Source organism: Haemaphysalis longicornis, unplaced genomic scaffold (genome assembly GCF_048455015.1).
Source record: "Haemaphysalis longicornis isolate Haplotype H1 unplaced genomic scaffold, Haemaphysalis longicornis Haplotype H1 scaffold_1, whole genome shotgun sequence".
In the NCBI taxonomy this organism is placed as follows: domain Eukaryota; kingdom Metazoa; phylum Arthropoda; class Arachnida; order Ixodida; family Ixodidae; genus Haemaphysalis; species Haemaphysalis longicornis.
Window position 1 is genome coordinate 89,342,147 of NW_027526203.1, and position 15,688 is coordinate 89,357,834.

The 15,688-nt window shown below is 43.9% G+C and overlaps 1 long non-coding RNA gene across 1 annotated transcript in view; it reads left to right on the forward strand.

Annotated features, from left to right (window-relative positions):
• Positions 1 to 3,755, forward strand: part of LOC144177958 (uncharacterized) — a 62,846-nt gene extending 59,091 nt beyond the window's left edge. The window contains exon 3 of the long non-coding RNA XR_013323890.1: positions 3,468 to 3,755. This is a non-coding gene — a long non-coding RNA (uncharacterized LOC144177958). The remainder of the gene's footprint in view (positions 1 to 3,467) is intronic.
• The last annotated feature ends 11,933 nt before the right edge of the window (positions 3,756 to 15,688 follow it).

Below are 15,688 nucleotides of genomic sequence, written 5' to 3' on the forward strand. Positions count from 1 at the left end.
GGCTGGATGGGATGATTGTCGATGTCTTCCGTCGGTAATCAGCGGCCAGGCGGCAAGGAGCAGTAGGCACGAGGCAAGGCTCTTCTTGCTAGAAAGGCAGAACACAGCGGTTACACAGCTGCCACTTGTGGCCGCGAATCCCCAATTCGGGAATAATAAATCAAGCATTGCCGATATTGATCCTTCAACGTGTGTTGGTTCCTTGATAGAGGTTAAAGCAGGACCTGATATACCTCGGAGTATGGGGATGAAAATTCTGAGTTTCAGCAGCCAACATTTTGCAGACTTAGGTCACCCACACTTTGCACATGAGTTTGCATGTAGATATATAGCTTTTCCATGACGTCACGGCTGGCTGTGGGGCTTCATAAACGCATTCTTTTTGCATCCGCCAAATACCTATACTGCCTCGACGTGTACAACTTCAAGTAGTACAGTAAAAGGTATGTCCTTCGTAATCAGGACACCTACCACCCCCCCGCCAAACGCGCGTGGCCCTGTCTTTTCGTATAATAGTGTATGATAGTGACTTCCGCATTTATTTATTTATTTATTTATTTCCAATACTACCACCCTCATTCGATAGCATAGCAGGTGGGCCAACGTAATGTGCATGCAAGAAGCCTGTGAATAAGCAAGCTTCCTTTATGAGAAAAGAAAGAACACATGCACACATAAACACACATTATTACAGATATTTACGCATACACACGCGCATATTACAATCTGCGAGAACAAGAAAAACAAAAAAAAGCAGCTCAAACATGTAACATAGCGCAAATAAATCTCTCCAGCAACAAATTTTACATCTGAGAGCTAAAAATGCTACATATGTGCCAAGATAGATTCGCGTGACAATAAATGTCATTGCTAAAATTGGGGTTCCAAACCTGCAAGTGAGCATTCAATTGAATCAAGTTTGTTCAGCATAGTTCGGGCATTGGTGTTTAGAAAGCTGACGTCGCGTGATCTCGTGTCCGGCGAGGACGTAGTACTGGTAGACTGTCTTGGTTTTTTCGGGGGACAAAATGAGGTGAGGTTTCTTTAATAGGAACGTAATTGTCTTTTATCTTGATTCCAACAGAATATTGCATCATTTATGTGTAGTTATTCATACGCTAGCGGCTCCTTGTCCTTCATCTGGAGCCACTCTTTCTCCGTTTGTTTGGTTGCATCACATTATGTAGTTCCCTGATCAATAATACGTTTCCGTTTACTACAACCATGTTTATCAGTCGCATTGGTATTTCGCCCGTATCACTGATATTTGGGGGTAAATTTTTACCTCTGCTCTTCTCTCGTCAAAATTTTATAATTATTACCCTTCCCGCAGTCTTTCGTGTCTCAGTAGCATTCGGTGGATATATCAGTTCCTCTATTTCCCTAAAGTTATCATAATCACTGGATGAATAACTAGCAATGCTTGCTCACCTTCTAAATGGTTTGGTAAACCACTGACATTCTTTGGATTGATATTACATTTTCAGCCTACTCGTTACATGGTTCTGAAACTTTCTGGATGTGCTTTTGTCGTTACGCTGTTTTTCTGTCAACCCGTGGTGACTTTTTGTTTGATTTTTGCATGTACTAAGTTCTCACACGCGGTTTTTTTCTCCCGCTAGCTACCCCACTTTTTTCAATTTATGGAATTTCAATTTATTGCTAGCCTGGCTATGTTCTCTCGACGCCTTTTCTGCAGGTAAACATCGTATTGAAAATGTGGAGTTGATGGAAGGCATCAAACATCATCATACTGGAATATGGTAATGGTATTGATGATAGCGGAACGGCACATGAGGCCATGCTGGCACGACGGCAAGGTATTGGATGTTGGCATGCTCGTGGACAATGGCATGTCGGTAGATGACGGTATGCTGATAATGGTAGCGTCGATGCTGGCAGGTGGGGTGGCGGTATGACTGCAGATATACGAGAAAGGTTCTTGAAAATTAACCTATTTTTCACTATGAATATATTATCCTGCATTTAATATAAAATATTATCAGTGGCTCCGAACGGGTGGGCGAATCACGCACCGAAACATACACAATCCAGATCAACTGAATGCAAATGTATACCCACATTGCACATGCATTCCTTAAACATCCTGACTTGATAATTACGATGTGGTCCTTTGTTTTGGCCATTCTTCTGTGCCATAAAAAATCGAAAATTTGAAGAAAAAGAACATTTTCACCAAATTAAGAGGAAAACATCTTTCTGGGACTGCCTTCACGCCATGGCACAGGTTCATTACATGGAACGGTGCTTTTGGCCTGCACTGCTAAAGGAGGCATCGCATGGTGGCAATATCGTTCCTGATCAAGGGTTTTAGTAACAAAATTGCTAAGAAATGAACCAGTTCAGTAGATTTGTTTATTTATTTATTTATTTGTGGTACCTTACAAGCTCAATGAGAGCATTGAGTAAGGGGGGTACAAACTTCAAAGAGCAATAGGGCGGTCATCAACAACAAGGAATACACAGAAAGTAACGCAAAATCGTGACAAAACATGAGCAGTAACTGACACTGATCTAATGTAAAAACGCGAAGTTTTGCCGATATGCAGAAAGATTGGATAACGAGAAATTCAGGGTACAAGAAAGAAACACAGTAAAAACTTTCGGAAGGCCAAGGTATAGAATTCAAGTGAGCAGCAACGGCAGTGCGACTGAGCGACAAAAACTGGGATAACAATAACATACATCATAGATAAAGCATAGTAAAAAAATCGGAAGGCCCAGGTGTACAACATACACACGCATTGTCCAAAAACGACACACTGCCAGCCGTACGGGGGCCCGTACCAACATAAATAGCAAGACCACGGTGAGTACAGCAAAAACTAAAGAGAACCAAGAGAGAAACGTGAAACTAGGCATGAAGCTAAAGCGATATTATTGTGATGAAAAATGGTTACACACATGTTCGCGAAATGAATCTGGATCGGTGATAGAGGCAAGGCAGTCGGGAAGATCGTTCCACAATGATATGGCCTTAGGAAGCGCTGATAAGTTGAGTGCCTTCGTTTTGCCGTAGATGCGAGTGAAGCAAAGACGTCTGGACATGCGCAATGGTGCTGTTAGGGGTAGCGTAGACAGTGTTCTGCTGCGAATATATTTATGTAGCAAACATAACAGTGCAACAGAGCGGCGAATGTGCAATGATGAAATTGAATGTTCTTGTTTTAATGTTGTTACACTGCAATGAGTGCTATAATTGCGAGATATAAACGGGGCGGTTCAGTTTTGTATGAACTCTATCATTGTGGTTAAGTAATCCTGGAAAAGGGACCATACTGAAGACGCAAATTCCAGCTGGGGGCTTATATAAGTGAAATAGACCAGTTTACGGACGCTTGTTAGAGAATTTCGTAGATTTCGCCGGATCATTCTGTGAACGGGGCAGCAGAGACCGGCAGCTTCAATCGGCTCCGTTCTACAAACGGCGTTCTTGACTTTCGCAGGTTTGTACTCCGAACTTGCGCAGCTGAGTGTACGAGCCGTCGACGCCGCAAGCCCACGAGGAACGCTTTGCCTGACCGAGCCCCGTCGTCATAATTTCTGCGGTGGACTGGATTTTGCCTGCCGAAAGACGACCAGCAAGAAGGCTGCACCGGAACTGCGTTCTGCGCACTTTATCCGGCGCATCTCAACTGGCGGACAACCACCCACCGTCGTCGTCATTCTGTGAACGGGGCAGCAGAGACCGGCAGCTTGAATCGGCTCCGTTCTACAAACGGCGTTCTTGACTTTCACAGGTTGGTGTTTCTTTTTTTTATACTTAGCGAGTACTCTTAATGGGATTTCTGCCGTCTCTGCTGCCTCCGTAGACGTAGTGCTCTATGTTCTTAGTCGTAGTGCTCGTAGTGCTCTATACCAAGTTGTCTATGTCTGGAACTAAAACGAGGAGCGGGTCACCTGAAGCCTGTTTGTCTTGTAACAAACTGCTCGCAGCTAATGGGAACTTCTTCGTATGCTCTGAATGTCAACTCTCTTGTCATGTGGGAGGTTGTTCTGGCGTTACTAGTAAGGTGTTTAGGAAGATGCCTCGCGAGAAGAAAGCCGCGTGGAGGTGCTCGACCTGTGTGAGCTCAGGTAGCGATGCATCATCTGAAAATACGGAGTGTAGAAGGCCCAGCAATACTGAACTGTCCAACATTAGTGAAAAACTGGAACTACTACTTCCACTCACCTTAAAAGTGGATGCCCTCCTTGGCATGAAGGTAACAGTTGATGCCATTGAAAAGTCGGTAGAAATGCTTGCCAACAAGTATGATGAGTTTGTTGACAAGTTAGACAAGCAGGACAAAGCCATAGCCGGCCTTGAAGGACGGCTCGGAAAGGTAGAGGAGGCCAGCTCTCCTAACGAAATTAAACATCTGAGACATGAATTGAATCAGTTGGAACAATATCGAAGGAGGTTGAATTTAGAAATTCATAAACTTCCCGTGAAACCCAATGATGATGTGCTAGCTCTAGTGAATGAGTTTGGGGCGTCACTGCAGCTTCACGAGATAACAGAGGGGGAGATTGAGGGCATCCATCGGCTGCCAGTACGGTCTTGGAACGTGCCTGCAATAATTGTTCGGTTCACGTCCAAATCCACGAAAAAAAGTTCGAAGGCAAAAGCCAAGAAACTGAGGAAGGGGGAGTCACCTGTCCGGTTTTATGAGAATCTCACGCCTTACAACAAAAGGCTCCTGTGGCTCACGCGTACAAAAGCTGCTGAGATGAACTACCAGTTCGCTTGGAAAATAAATGGAAAGATTCTGGTCAAGGAGCAGCCCGCAGCCCCAAATATCAGAATTCTTTCTGAGGGCGATCTCAAAAAAATCAAATGAAGGACTCGTGTTCGTTAACGGAAATAAGTCACTATAATAGATGGTTCAGTATACACGACTGATTACTTTAAAGAGTATGTATCAGCCAACAAATGGACTCGTAAGGCGTTGTCATTGTTTCATTTGAATGCTTGTAGTCTAAGAAACAAGACGGAACAACTTGAACTATTTTTCAGTGAACTTTCACTGGAATTCAGTGTTTTGTGCTTTACTAAGACGTGGTTCTCTTGTACGAGCGATGTCTGCTGTTTTGAGGGTTACGAGCACTTCGGTTTATTTAGAACAGAAAGAAAAGGTGGCGGTGTTTCTCTTTGTGTGAAGGCTGGTGTGAAGTGCTCGCTTGTGCCAGACTTTTTGTCAGTTACGAGAGATTATGAAATATTAACAGCTAACTGTGGCACTTGAATAACAGTTGTGTACAAGCCTCCCGATAGAAGAATGAAAAACTTCTTCGACTGTTTGGAAAAATTTCTTATTCATGTGTCCCTTTCAAAACTAAAATCAGTTATTGTAGGAGATATAAATATTGATCTAATGTCGACGGGGAGCGCACAAAGCGAATTTCTGACCACTATGTTATCATATGGTTATGACAACCTTATAAACTGTGCAACACGAATTACCCCTCTTACTGAAACTTCTATTGATGTGTGCTTCGCTAATGCTGTACAAAACAAAAGGGCTTCTGGTGCATTGAGTGTAAATATTATTGATCATTTACCTTTATTCTATGTTTTGAATTACCATATCTGCGTAGAAATACCTAACTCTTTGCAGAAAGTGAGAAAAATTAAGGATGAAATTGTAGCTACATTTCAGTCTGTTATCTCGATTAGACTGGTCTGATGTTTTAAATGAAAATGACGCAAACTGAGCGTTTTCAACTTTTTATCGTAAAGTTATTGATGCGTACCACAGGGCTTTTTCAGCATATATTTTGAAGAAGCATAAAAAGGTTAGAAAACCGTGGATATCGGTTTCTATTTATAGTAGTATTAGCAGAAAAAATAAATTATTTGCAGAATTTCTCCAGACCAAAAATGTTGAGGTATTTAAGGAGTTTAAAAAGCTTCGCATTGAAGTAAATACAGAAATTAGGAAAGCCAAAGATTCCTACTACAGACATAAGGTTGAAAATATTGATCAACAACACAAATTTTGGAAAGCTTTTAATGAGCTGAACAATGCACAAGGTAATACAGTACCTACAGAAATAAATGTCAATGGTGTAACGATTTCTGGTACACAATTATCTGACAAGTTTAATGAACACTTCCTGTCGTGTGGTCTAGCCCAACGATCGGCAAAAAAACGTCATCCCGTAACCTACATTAACTCCCATGTTCAAGGAAGTATCTTTTTAAGGCCATCGGACGAGTTAGAAGTACAAAATATTATCGGTTCCTTGAATAATAATAGCACAGCAGGCCCTGACAAAATCAAGGCTGGACCAATAAAAGCCGTAGCTTCTCTTATTGCAGCACCATTTAACCATGTATGCAATTGTATACTTCGCGACGGAGTGTTTCCAGATGAACTCAAGGTTGCCCGTGTGACGGTTCTTCACAAAGGTGGTCCAAAAGATGATTTAAATAACTATCGTCCAATTTCGATTCTTAACGTTTTTTCCAAAATTATAGAACGAGTAATTTTTACCCCAATAAATGAATACTTAGAAAGTTTGCAAGTGATAGCTCCTCAACAATTCGGTTTCCGAAAGAAAAAGTCGACTGAGTTTGCGTTAATAGGAGTTAAAGAAAAGCTGATAGAAAACATTGAGAATAAACTGTATACGGTGGGACTTTTCCTTGATATACGGAAGGCGTTCGACTCCGTAAAACACGACATCTTATTGTACAACATAGGTCCATACGGCATTAGAGGAGTTGCACAAAACTAATCAAAAGCTATTTGACCGATCATAAGCAGTTTGTATTGCTAGGTGCCACGTCGTCCGATTTTCGTTCGATACAAGTGGGAGTACCCCAAGGATCGATACTCGGTCCTCTCCTTTTCTTGCTTTAGATTAATGATATTCCCAATATTCCTCACACGCAAGAAATAGTTTTGTACGCAGATGACACAAATGTTTTCTTTTCTGGAAGTGACCTAATGAAACCACAAATAGATTCGAATTGTTGGCTAGAGGAACTCTCTCATTGGCTTTACGCTAATGAATTGCAGGTAAATATAAACAAAACAAAGTAAGTTATGTTCGCAGCCCGAAATACACCCCCGTCAGAAAATTTTTAACTTTGCTTCCGCAATAACGTAATTCAATCCACTAACACTAATAAATTTTTGGGAGTGTTTTTTAACGAATATTTATCCTGGAATCAACATATCGATCATATAAAAATAAAATTTTCACGCATAATAGGCGCATTGTGGAAGGTAAGGAACCAAATTCCTGCAAGGTTTAGAACCATTATATATTCTGCCATGATTCAGTCACATTTGCAGTATTGTCTGCTAATTTGGGGCACTACAACACATTCCGATTTGCGTGCACTGTTTGAACTTCAAAAAGATCTATTAGAGCATTAGAAAACTTAACATATACTTAAGAACTTAAAACTTAAGAAAACTGAAGATAAGCAATGTTTACAGTGTTGGAGATGTTTGCGCCAAATATGGTATGATCGATGTGTTCCAGCTTCACAAGCGCAAGCTTGCGATGTACGTGTATTCACACATAAACGAAAGTGGGGAGCAGTTTGAACATGCGTATCTAACCAGAAATCAGTTTTCGAATTTAGCACTAGTAAGTACAAAACGCCGAAGATCCCAACCAATTGCGGCTTTCAATGTTTACACCACCTAATTCCTAGCCTCTTGAATAAAAACAAGGACTTAATGGACATAATTGATCAGTGCCCATTTCTTAGTAGCTTCAAGAAATCATTGACTTCGTTTGTATTTTCCGTGTGATGCTGTCTGCTTACGTTTTTGTTTTGCGATGTAACCGCGGTTTTGTATATCATATACGTTTTTTTTCTATATATAATCCCTAGTACCTATTCACCTGTGTGTACTTTCTCTGTGTTTCTATTGTAGTTGAGCTTGTTTCCGTTTCCCTGTTATGCAGAATGTATGGAGTCAGGAACCCAGACAGGTGCAGTTTGGCACCTTTTGTTCCTGTTACTTTAGTTTGCTGTATGTAAGAAAGTGATAATGCTTTAAAAAAAGAAAAAATATATAACGTAATGTTTTGAGGCTTTCGCACAAAACACTAATGTGTGCCGACCATGAAAGATTGGGTGTTATATTGACGCCTAGGTATTTGTAAGAAGAGCACTGAACTATTGTATCATTTTAAAGCAAAGCTTTTTACCTCTACCCCCCAAGGGTTCTTTCGCGACCGTTGGTGTCAGCAGAAAACTCCAGCGAACAAATAAAAGAACTTCCTGGCACCGCCGGGAATCGAACCTGGAACTAATAGACTAACAAAGCGGAAGCCCGTTGTCTTACCGATTTAGCTACGAGTCCACGCGAAGACAGGGAAGACAGGTGGTGTACTCACCAAGCACATCTACGGGTTTACCCCCATTGTTCTCGCTGAATGCCACGTGAAAGCGTCACGCGACCACTCACGCCCGTCTAGCGGCCCTCTGCGCACCTTGCTCATGTGCTAAGAGTTACCAAAATTAAAGGAAGCTCACACCAATGCATGGCATCTCACTTCTAGTCCGCCAATGGGCTATCAAGCCTGTGGCCTCCAGTGTTCACGTAAACAATCACAGCTCCTTGTCGTCCGCCCTCACGCCAAACCAAGGAATACATTCAAATACTCCTTGATGGTCAGGCCATCACTCCAAACCCCAGCATCAAGATCCTGGGCCTACATTTCCAGGCCAACACCAAGAGTGACGTCTCCTTGCAGCGCCTCAAAAACAGCATTAATCTAATCATACACATGATCAGGCGAGTTGCCACCAAGAAGCGAGGCCTAAAAGAATCGGGTACCTTAATATTAATTGAAGCTTTTGTCCTCTCGAGAGTTACTTACGACAAACCCCTATCTTCTTCTCGACAAGGAAGACATAGAGATGCTTTATATAATGATTAGAAAGGCGGTCGAGCAGGCCATTGGTCTTATCATTAGTGCGTCCACACAGAGGCTGCTTAGCACAGGGCTCCACAACACGGTGGAAGAGCTGATAGAAGGCCATCTTTCTAACCAGAAGGTCCGACTCAGAACAGAGATGGGTAACCGCATGCTTAACCAGATTGGCTGGGCAGCCCAAAATGTCACTCAGCTTGACGTACTCACAGACTTTTGGCGACTGAAACTAAAGATGCTCCCTTTGCTTACAAATATGAACCCCTCACATGACGAGGGTCACCGAAAAGCACGGGCTCAAGTGCTAAACACCACCCTCGGTGGGGATCATGCAGTTATCTACACAGATGCCTCCAAACATCGGGGGCAGCAATACGCCATCATCGTGGCTCCTTCCAGAATCAACCTCCTTGCGTGTACCTCGCTCAGGACCCAAGAAATGACGGCAGCAGAAAAGGCAGCCATCACCTTGGCTCTCGCTCAACCAGGGGTTCGGAGGATAATCAACGATTCTGAGAAAGCCTACTGGAATTACCAGTAGGGTTGGGTGTGCTGACCTGCACTGCGCGTGTTAAAAAAACACTCCCCAAACGGTTCCATTCACCTCATCTGGACACCCCCTCACGCTTCAATGGAGGGCAACAAATACGCCCACCCAACAAGCCTGCGCTTTTACCTCCCGTTCTGTGGAGCTGCACGAGGACAGTCACCCGCGTGTCACGTTCAGGGAGATAACCTAGCATTATCACCTTCTGAGACAGACCGTACCTTCGCCTTACCCTGACCTTTCGAGAGAACAACAACCTACCACACGGCTCATACAATCCGGGCTCCTTCCCACAGCCTACGCGTCTTCACTTAATGTATCCGAATCGCTACGACGCTGAATGTAAATTTTGCTCTTTAGCCCTGACCGCCCTCCTCTCTTTCCATCAACTACCCAACAAGAGCAATGGGAGATGCTGCTGTCCAGGCCCTGTCTACCTACCCAGCTTCAGGGGGTGGACAGAACACAGGCTGCGCGGACTGCATATGGGCCCCAGAGAAGGAGGAATCACTCCCCAGGGCTGCACTCTGGGCCGCTCAGAAATAACAGAAGTATTTCTTCTTCCTCCTCCTGCTTCTCTTCCGCAAATCTCGTCGCCTCCGTCCGCGGCGCAGAGACGGAGAAGACAGATCGTCTAACACCGGGTTGTAGCTTACTTTAATTTTATAAAAAAAAAGTTTCCACTCTGGCGCTACACTAGTACAACTCAACCAAACACCGTTGATGCTTCAAGCATTGATTTAACCTTAACAAGAATATTTCTTTGAAGTAATAAATGGTGTGGTTAAGTGCATTTGACTTCTCTCTGGTTTTGCTATAAGTAGAGATATGTGAGTGAATTTAAGTGACGTCGCATGGGTAATCGTTATGGGTGCCGTTTACAGCTTTGCTTTCCAACCACATTCACGGGGTGGATTGGCGCGATTTTTTTGTGTTCTTTAGTATTTTTGTGTTAATGTTGTCGGTCCCCGATGAAGTAGACAGTTTAAGTTGGTCAATGAGGGAAGCAATACATTCCACTGTAAGAGATATTGGTTCCATAAACGCCCAGTCGTAATCTGCAATGAATGGTATGTTGGAATGGTCTTCTCTTGTATATACTTACGAAAAGAGCCTGTTAAAGGCAAATGGACAGTCACTATCTGAGAGGGGTTTTTCATCATCATGTAACAAGATATGCTGACGGCCGGTTCCGGTGGTTAACGACTGCCAAAACGTTCGGGGGTTAGATTTCAAAATAGAAGGGAGGTCATGGGAAAATATTTGTCTTTCGCATCCGTAATTGCAGAGCAGTGGCTCGCCGCGCACTCATCGTACTTTTTCCATGCAGTTTAAGTTTGCCCATTTTTGGCGTTTTCGTACAACCGCTTTTTTCTGTTTCTGAGCCGGCGGAGTGATTTCTTGAACCATGGGTTCTACCTGTCATTCGTCATTGTAAATATGGGAACAAACGTATCGACCAGGCCCGCAAAACCTGTCCCGTCAGAGACACCAGTTTTCGTTGACGCTGCGAGTATCGAACAAGGGCATTATCCCTTCAACAAAGAATACTTCAAGGTCTGAGTTGATTGCTGCGTAATCGGCCTTGTTATAATCTCGTATAATTTTGCTATCTTTACCTATGTGACTAAATGGCACTTGTATAGGAAAATGGAGTAATTTGTCGTCACTTAGACCGTCCCGATAAGTGATTGGCCCGCTAGTTTCAGGAGCATTACTTAAAATTAGATCTAATAAATTAGATCCACGTGGTGGTGCGTCAACAGTTTGGAAGAGGATAAAATCCTCTTCCATGAGGAAGGGTTAGGAAGAGGAGGAAGAGTTAGGGTAATGAATTCTACAGAAGCATGACAAGGTGAAGAAAGAGACGGCCAATCAGCATCGCCAAAGTTAAAGTTTCCGAGGAGGTAAACGTTGCCGAGGAGGCACAGCGGCCGCTATACTTTTTCTAAGTTCATCACTAAAGGAAGGTGACTCAGTGGCTAAGGCGTTGCGCTGCTGAGCGCAAGGTCGCGGGTTCGATTCCCGGCCGCGGCGGCCGCTTTTCTGATGGAGGCGAAAAGCAAAAACGTCCGTGTGTGCGAGATTGTGTGTACCAGAAAGCTGGCATATGTTTTGCACCCACACACACCCCGTTGTGTGGTGGTTATTCCACGGCCCAGGTTCGACGTGTTCCCTATTTCCATCTCACCATACATCGTGGCTCTGCAGCTGCAAACTGACAAGCTGGCGTTGCTATTGATAGGAGTTTATGCAGCACCATCGGTACCCCTTTCTTATATATTAACATCAGTAGAAGGAATTTTAGACAGTCACTATGGTAAACGTTGCAATCGCCGGAGACTTTAACTCAAGAAATCCACTATGGGGTGGCACTGTTTTGAACAGCCGTGGAGATGAGCTAGCGAAATTTATTCACGCTCGGCATTTACTGCTTTTGAACGACTCCAGCTCCATACCGACATACGCAACGCCATATGCTGATACCTGGATTGACATCACTTTAGTTGCTGGACCTATCTGGACAAGGGAAACCTTCTGGAAGGTTCGAGACACCCCTACACTTTCGGAACACAGATATATCGAGTTTGGCCTTCGATCGTCTTCTCTTTCCTGACAGAAACGCCTGACCAAGACTGGAGCAAGACGACTCGTGGAAGAGCTTGTTGAGGACCCTTGGCTTAACGACTTGAACCCGCACCACGTGGCGTCACCGGACTTACTCGACAATACTTTAGAGTGTTTCTATAACAAAATTCTTAGGTTAGAACAAAAACATGAACGTGCACCTACAAAATTTAACGGCAATATTTGGTGGACTGATGAACTAGCCAAAGAAAATCTACTGTTCGCACACTACGCCGAAGATATCAAAGATGCCGCGATCCGCTATTGAGGAATGAACTCCCTTTTATCTATTATATGTCTCTGGCCAGATATAGATGCTGAATAGAGGAAGCTAAAGAAATTGCCATTCGAAGAAATTGCACAATGGCGTCAAGAAAAAATATCTTCGGCCTCCCTTTCACCACTGCTTTTCAAAAATGCTCCTCCCGATCGGCACTTCCGGCCCTCTTGACTTCCAACGACGACCTAACTACCAACACATTGGAGTCTGCAGGTCTTCTTCTGGAGCGCCTCCTGCCAACTGACTTAACTCAGAATGACACGCTCGCTCATCGTGCCTTAAGAATATTCGTTACCAGAAACGCGTATGCAACGCCGACCCACGATGATGATTTCACCATTACGGAACTTCAAAAGGCAATCAGAGATTTGAACCCTAACGCTGCTGCAGGACTTGATTGTATCACGACCTACATGATGCAACTGTTATTTCTTTTTGCATCTCCGTTTTTGCTTTTGATATTTAATGGTGCTTTACACCTCGGCCACTTCCCACCGCACTGGAAGAAAGCCAGGGTTACCTTTCTCCTGAAGCCTGGTCGTCCTCCGCAAGAACCAAAATCATATAGGACAATTTGCATCACCTCCATTTTTGGCAAAGTCTTGGAACGGATGCTAAATGCACGTCTTTATTTTTTCATGCACCGGCCGCAACTTCTCCACCCCAATCAATACGGATTTACTCAAGGACAAAGCTCCACTTCTGCTCTATATGCGCTTCGATTACACCTGCAGCAGTGTAGAGATGAGGGAAGTCTTGCGTTAATCCTCTCTCTCGACTTTGAAGGGGCTTTTGATTCCATCTGGCATCCTGCTCTGCTTTATTTCTTTCGAACTCATAACTGCCCTTCCAACATTTACAATGTTCTGTCGTCGTTTTTGAAAGGCCGTACAGTTCATTACAAGACGTTTTCGGGAGAGATACAGGCAATGACAACAAAAGGCAGCCCTCAAGGATCTCCACTGAGTCCTTTGCTGTGGAATGCCTGTCTGTATGATTTACTCAAATTGGAAATGCCAGACGATGCGTACATACAGGCATACGCTGATGACACCATAATTCTAATAATGGGTCGTACGAGAAGACAATTGGAAGGCATTGCGGAGGAGGCGTTGAAGAGAGTACATCGATGGTGTCAAGGTGTCAAGTTGGTACTGAATCCCGCCAAATGTGCCTGTCTCCTCGTATCCCGTGGTGAGCGAGGAGCAATACGTAAGCCTACCGTGAGACTGGGCGGGGTCAGTATTAAGCAAGTCACCGAACTAAAAATATTAGGTGTCATGTTTGATCATCACTTGACATTTGTGGCTCATACAAATTATTTGAAAGAACGTATGGAAAAAATGACGGCGGCCTTAACAAAATTTGCCCGAATGCATACTTACGTGAACAGAGATCACTTGCGACAAATTTATCTACACGTTGTACTGCCTGTGTACCACCACGTAGGAGCTGCCTGTGGCAGCTCCTACGTGGTGGTACACACACCAGCACGACAGCTTGAAGGCTCATGTGCATTCTCTAATGAGATCTCCTTTATTTGCCGTTACAGGAGCATACACCACCACTCGCACTGCTGCCCTCGAGGTGATTGCAAATGTTCTGCCGCTGAGCATTCACCTGGATATTCAAACTCGATTATTCCTTCTTTTCCACCGGCAGCAAACCATTACGTTTCACACACTTACAGTTAACCCGTCTGAAATTGACTTTCCCATTGACTTATCTTCAATTCATACGGCACGACGAACTAGCATTCCCTTCCAGCGCTTGAGCGTCCAACAGGTACCTCACATCATGTCACGACCGGGACTGCATGCGTATACAGATGGCTCCCACACTTCCACGTCTGCTGGTGCTGCATTTGTCGTTTTTTCAGACCTTGACACCATACAAGCCGTCCAAAGATTCCGCTTGGTTTCTCCCACTAGTTCTTTCAATGCTCAAACAATAGCCCTGGACCAACTAATCCAGTATTTCTTCTGTAACACACCCACTTCCCCGTTGCACATATATACAGACTGCCTCTCCCTTCTGATGGCCCTGAACAACCCTTTCACCATTTCAAGCAGCATCCGAATCCTCAAGGACAACATCAGCTCTCTTGCATCCATCGTACCAGTACATATGTACCACGTCCCCAGTCACTCTGGAGTCTGGGGAAATGAACTTGTTGACATCATAGCAACTCACGCCGCAACGCGAGGTGTAGATGTGCACGGCAAAATCACTAAGCACATGGTGCGTTCTGCTTTACTAAAAGCTGGTCGCTTAGTGTGGCAGAACTCCTGGTCGACCAATCACTGCAGTACAGAACTGTATCGATGGACCCCGATTGTTTTGGATATACCGAGGTGTTTCCCGCCCCCCAGGAAACTGACCACATTGTTAACAGGCCATGGACGTTTCCCGCACTACTTTTACCACCTGCAATTACAGAACAATTGCCTGTGTTTTTGTGGACACACTGCCTCATCTGTGGCTCATTACTTACTGGACTGCGTTAAAACAAGACCCTACATCCACAAATTGCAGAGGCTCACAAGGCACCCCCTTGAACTACCACACCTGAGATCTCTACTTAATGACAACGCTGCAATCAAAATCTTTACAAACCTTGTGGACTACGTGGCTAGGTCTGTACCTGAAGTTTGACTGCCTCGCCTGTCTTTTTGGAAGCAAACTTCAACAAGATACGCAGTCATAAGCCGTCACGTGACTTGTGTGGTGATGTGTTGCGCAGTGTAATACGGCAGTGTGGTGATCTGTGGAGACTGTACCATCGGCCTAATACGCGTTACTAGTAGCTCCTACGTGACCTAAGTGCGGTTTGGTGAATGATGAACTTTAGTTTTGACCACAGTGATGCAGACACGGCAGCGCAGTGAAGTGTATTTAAAGTGAATGACTGTACAATGTGAAAAGCGGTGCAAACTGTAGTGCACGATAGTCTTTACTTTACCGCCGAGTACTGTTTATTTGAACTATGTGGTTTTGTGTCACTTCTAGCCGGTTTATTTCTGGTTGATTTGTTTTAGAGTGATCGTTGTGTCCATGGGTCTGCATGTGGTGAGAAAAGGGTCATTGATGTGCCAACTAATTTTGCATAGTTCTGGAACTCACTGTAATGACACTGCTATAGTGGACTGTTTTGCACGTATTTTTTTGTGTGTTCTCATTTTATAACGCTTTTCAACTTTTCTCGCATCTTCACTGTCATATTGTTAGATTTAAAAAAGTAGCTGTGATGTATAGGATTATTTTAGTGTGGATGTAGACAGTAGCGCCTTTGGATGTGGAGTGTGATTTTTTTCTTTTTATCAACA